The following is a 6,000-nucleotide window of genomic DNA, read 5'->3' as shown; positions in this document are numbered from 1 at the left end:
ATCTGTATTTTCCACAGCGACTCCCCGTGACCTCGTGTGGTTGTCACTGTTGCTCGATGTCAAACATTTGGGGATCTACCTTCAGGGTACGTGGCAAGACTTTTTTCTGCTCCCTTTGAATCCAGGCAGGGCGGCGTGGGAGGCGGGGGTGGGGGTCGTGTGACTGATCTGGCCAACAGACTCCGGGGCATTTAATTGCTGATGTGAAATCCTCCAGGGGTCTCTTTGGATCAGGCACCACAAGTTACCCGCGTTCCAGAAGGTGTTTGCTCCGTCAGTCTGGGTCCTTTTGTGACTATGATGAGGACAGTCCCTTTCTTTTTCAACTGGCGGTGCGCGCGTTTAGCCATAAGCAAAAGATAAAATCTGGTTGTTTTAAGCTCCTGTGGTCTGGGGGACCATGTTGGTGAGCACACTGTAACCAAAGTTTTCCTAACCGAATTCTTTCCTGAGCAAATGTTTATTTTTCCTGGAAATAGCAATGCGTCATTTTCAAAGGTTTGCTTAATTTTCTCTGTGCCAGACAGAAATTCAACTCCAAAGTCTACACTAAGGGTATAAATCTCTTCTCAGTATTCTTTGTCAGAGACTCTATTAATTCCATCTTTTCTTTGGGGCTCTCTGTTCAGGGGTGGCCTTCTAGCCTCCTGCACAATGGTCTTCCTGGAGACCGCCTTCACCTCTCTCCTGTGGGGCATAAATCCCCTGCTAACTTGTTTTTGGCCAATGAGTTGTGAGCAGCAATGTGGTGCGTGACCTTTGGAAAATGTCCTTAAAGAGAGGAGGCTCACGGCACCTGGGTGGCTTAGTTGATTAAGCATCCAGCTCTTCGTTTTGGCTCAGGTCATGATCTCACAGTACGTGAGTTCAAGCCCCGAATCGGGCTCTGCCCTGACACTGTGGAGCCTGCCTGGGATTCTCTCACTCTGACTCTCTTTCTGCCCCTCCTGCGTTTTCTTTTTCTCTCTCAAAATAAATAAATAAGCTTAAAAAAAAAAAAAAAGAAGAAGAAGAAGAAGAGGCCCATCTTTTTCTTTCCTTCTTCAAGCTGCATGGGATAGAATGTGATGGTTGGAGCTCTGGCAGCCTTTTTGGACCATACTGACAAGATGTCTTGAAGGAATCCAGATCCCTGGTAATTGTGGAGCCTCCAAACAAGCACTGGCCTGCCTATCACACTTTTATTGATGGATGGATTGATTGATTGATTGATTGATTTTAACATTTATTTATTTTTGAGAGACAGAGACAGAGCATGAATGGGGGAGGGGCAGAGAGAGAGGGAGACACAGAATCCAAAGCAGGCTCCGGGCTCCGAGCTGTCAGCACAGAGCCCGATGTGGGGCTCGAACTCACAAATTGTGAGATCATCACCTGAGCGGAAGTCGGATGCTTAACCGACTGAGCCACCCAGACGCCCCACGCTTATTTTTTTAAATGTGAAACATAAACATATTTTATTTAATCTGGTTTTGAATTTTTGGTCACGTGAAGGTGAAGCCGATTCTGAATAAACCGTCCTTACGCTTAGCTAGCTCTTTTGTCGTGGTGAAGCACATCCTCTTATCTATCATGGTTTGGTTAGGAAATAGAAGAAGTTGTTAAATCATTACTTCACAACTTTCATCAAAATTCATTCCAAGCGGATTGAATAAGTACAATGTAAAACGGAAAACTGAAACATCTAGGTGAACAATCAAGACTTCGACCTGGAGGCTTTCAAAAGATGACCATGGTAGAAACCAACAACAAGTTTAACAAAAATATAAACACAAAAATAAAATCTTTCCTAGGACATATCACACCAAAAACAAAATGAGTGAAAACTAATAGGAAGCCGTAATTAGGGGTGCCTGGGGGGCTCATTCGGTTGAGTGTCCGACTTCGGCTCAGGTCATGATCTCACGGCTCATGGGTTCGAGCCCCGCGTCGGGCTCTGGGCTGACAGCTTGGAGCCCGGAGCCTGCTTCCGATTCTGTGTCCCCCCCCCCCTCTTTCTCTGCCCCACCCCTGCTCGCACTCTGTCTCTCTCTCTCTCAAAAGTAAATAAACATTAAAACGTTTTAATAGGAAGCCATTATTGGGGCGCCTGGGGGGCTCAGTCGGTTGAGCGTCCGACTTCGGCTCAGGTCATGATCTCACGGCTCGTGGGTTCGAGCCCCGCATTGGGCTCTGTGCTGACGGCTCAGCTTCCGATTCTGTGTCTCCCTCTCTCTCTCTGCCCCTCCCCCATTCATGCTCTGTCTCTCTCTGTCTTAAAAATAAATAAATGTTAAAAAAAATTTTTAATAGGAAGCCATTATTAAAACTCAGGGCTGCTGGTCAAAAAGGTTCTTCCCTTTACCCAGGGTTTCTCAGCGTTGGCACTCTTGATATATTGGGCTGGATAATTCTTTGTTAGGGGGTCTGCGCATTGCAGGAAGTTCAGCAGCAGCTCTGCCTTCGAGATGCCCACTGGCATCCTGTGCCCTAGTTATTGACAACCCAAATATCTCCAGACACGGCCGCACGTCCTTGAGGAGCAGAGTCAGCCGGGGGTTGCAAGCCACTGCTCTGCGCGGGGGTCTCACATTCGAGCGTGCATCAGAACCACCTAGAGCGTCTGTCAAACACAGATGGCTGGGTCTTCTCCCTGGAATTTCTGACATAATTGGCCCCGGGTGGGGTTTGAGAATTTGCATTTCTAGTAAGTTCCCAGGTGGTGCTGAAGCTGCTGGCCTGGGGACCACACCTGGAGAATCTCTGATCTGTAAGCTTTGGCTGGCAAAAACACATCACCCCTAGAATATAAAAGTAACAATAATATTGACATTTCCAGAACATGGAAAGGCTGTGACATGCCTACGATGTCCCGTAGGCAATCGAGGGACATCTTGACAGTGGAGTTCAGGAGTTTAACATTTTTTTTTTTCAACGTTTTTTTATTTATTTTTGGGACAGAGAGAGACAGAGCATGAACGGGGGAGGGGCAGAGAGAGAGGGAGACACAGAATCCGAAACAGGCTCCAGGCTCTGAGCCATCAGCCCAGAGCCTGACGCGGGGCTCGAACTCACGGACCGTGAGATCATGACCTGGCTGAAGTCGGACGCTTAACCAACTGCGCCACCCAGGCACCCATAACATTTTTTTTTAACGTTTATTTATTTTTGAGACAGAGAGAGACAGAGCATGAACGGGGGAGGGTCAGAGAGAGAGAGGGAGACACAGAATCTGAAACAGGCTGCAGGTTCTGAGCTGTCGGCACAGAGCCTGACGCAGGGCTCGAACTCGCGGACTGCGAGATCATGACCTGAGCCAAAGTCAGCCGCTTTACTGACTGAGCCACCCAGGCGCCCCCAGGAGTTTAGAAACTGTGTCGTTACAAGAGACTGCATGATAGAGGCAAAATTTGTGATTTCTGGTTCAGACAAAGACTTGGTTTACATTTGCTCTAAACTTAGCGATTTTTCTCAAGTAATACTACTGTAGACGTGACCAAAAGAAAAAGAAGCACTCCCAAGAGAAATGATGGAGATGTTAGCAATGACCCTTATTAGTCTGTGTTATGGACGACCACCGTCTTTATTCAAACTTTTTCCAATTGCTTGTTAAGCTTCCCGTGATAAACGTTATGTAGACGTCCAGGAGCTATGTAAGAAAAAAGTTCTAAGGCCTTCTTCACTTACTGCCACGTAACTTTTAAGAGCTTAACTAAATAATTTTTGTGGGAAGGGCAGAAAATTGCTGGAATTAATGCCGTATACCTTGCTGAAGACAGGCAAAAAAAAAAAAAAAGTAATAATGAAATAAATCATGACGGCCTGAATTTCATTGGCTGGCTTATATATAATCTTCTAGGTTTACCAGAAATGACGCATTTTTAGATCATCACTTCTTCTAAAAAAATGTTTATTCATTTTGGGGAGAGCGCAAGTGGGGAAGGGGCGGGGGGGGGGTGCGGACAGAGGATCCGAAGTGGGCTTTGCACTGAGGGGCTGACAGCCGCGAGCCCGGTGCGGGGCTTGAACTCATGAACCATGAGATCATGACCTGAGCGGAAGTCAGATGTTCAACCGACTGAGCCTCCCAGGCGCCCCCGGATCATCCCTTCGTAGCACCAACCAGCCCCTGCTCTCCATTGTTTATTGTAGCCAAGCGAATCCAGCCCTGGAATGATGTCTCTGGTGCCAGCAGACTACAAACAAAACCAATCGCCCTGTGCCGGCAACATTGTTTCACTGTTACCTCCTTCATCTCCTCTATTCTTTTGCAATTACTTTAATTAGCACTGCTCACTTAACGGGACCTTGGAGGTTGGAGCCAGGTGGTGCCATTAGTTAAATCTGGAAGACTCCAATGGAATTGAATTCAAACCAGGTTAAGAGGAAGAGAATTATAGATCTCGTGGCACACCACTTTGTGTGACCTTTGGCGCCTCGGAAGTTACTGCTGGCTCGAATCGGAAAGAGCTTGGATGAAGGTTCCGAGAGACCACGTGTGCGCCTGTCTGGATGCTGCAGTTCGGCACGGACAGGACAGGCGTGTCCCTGCCTCACGGAGCGCGTAGTCTAGCGATGAAAGACGATATCAAACAAGCAAGCAAGACCGCCAGGCTTTGCGATGAGGGCTCGGAAGGGAGGAAGGGCGAGCTGATGTGGAGGGGTGAAGGGTACGCGAACTTTAGGGGTGCTCGGGAAAGCTCTCCAGGGAGATGCTACTTAACGCTGCTGCCCGAATGATGGGAAGGAGCTGACCTGGGGACAACACGAGGAAGGAAGGCCCTCACTGTCAGAAGGAATCGGGCACAGAAGGGCTCTGGAATGGAGGTTGTTTTGTGTCCCCAAGGAACTGCGAGGGCACCTGCATGACTGGGACCCGTCCAGGAAGGCCGGTGGCCCGAGGGGAGGCCGAAAGCTGCTGGGTCCAGAGGTGTTGCATGGGGCAGACAGACATTTAGACCCTGAGATTATCAGGGATTTTTAAAAGTCTTTGTTTATTTATTTGTTTATAATTTATTTATTTACTTACTACTTTTTTTTTTTAACATCTATTTATTTTTGAGAGACAGAGGGAGACAGAGCACGAGCAGGGGAGGGGCAGAGAGAGAGAGAGAGGGAGACACAATCCGAAGCAGGCTCCAGGCTCTGAGCCGTCAGCACAGAGCCCGACGCAGGGCTCGAACCCACGAACTGCGAGATCATGACCTGAGCCGAAGTCGGACGCTTGACCGACTGAGCCACCCGGGCGCCCTCAAAATTTTTATTTTTGTAACTCAAATCCGAGTTTAGTGCCCTAGTGTTTTCAGGAGTCGAGTTTAGTGATTCATCACTTACATGCAACACCCAGCGCTCATCCCAGCAAGTGCCCTCCTCATCTTCAGCCATTTAGCCCATCCCCCCAGCCAACATCTCTCCAGCAACCCTCAGTTTGTTCACTGGATTTAAGAGTCTCTTATGGTTTTCCTCCCTCTCTGATGTTTGCTTCCTCTCCCCTCTGTTCATCTGTTGTGTTTCCTAGATTCCACATGTGAGTGAAATCATATGCCGTTTGTCTTTCTCTGACTTATTTTGCTTAGTATGATCCGCTCTAGTTCCATTCAGGTCGTTGCAAACGGCGAGATTTCATTCTTTTTGATGGACCTTTGGGCTCTTTCCATGGCTTGGCTGTTGTTGATAGCGTTGCTGTAAGCACTGGTGTGCATGTGCCCCTATGAATCAGCGTATTTGTGTCTTTTGCACACAAAACTAGCCGTGCAATTGCCGGGCCGTAAGGTAGTTCGAGTTTCAATTTTTCTTTTTTTTTTTTTTTTAATTTTTTTTCCACGTTTTTATTTATTTTTGGGACAGAGAGAGACAGAGCATGAACGGGGGAGGGGCAGAGAGAGAGGGAGACACGGAATCGGAAACAGACTCCAGGCTCCGAGCCATCAGCCCAGAGCCTGACGCGGGGCTCGAACTCCCGGACCGCGAGATGGTGACCTGGTTGAAGCCGGACGCTTAACCGACTGAGCCACCCAGGCG

Source organism: Herpailurus yagouaroundi, unplaced genomic scaffold (genome assembly GCF_014898765.1).
Source record: "Herpailurus yagouaroundi ecotype Mexico unplaced genomic scaffold, PumYag 202, whole genome shotgun sequence".
Lineage (NCBI taxonomy): Eukaryota > Metazoa > Chordata > Mammalia > Carnivora > Felidae > Herpailurus > Herpailurus yagouaroundi.
The sequence above is the reverse complement of the archived record's forward strand: the minus strand, read 5'-3'. Positions refer to the sequence as shown.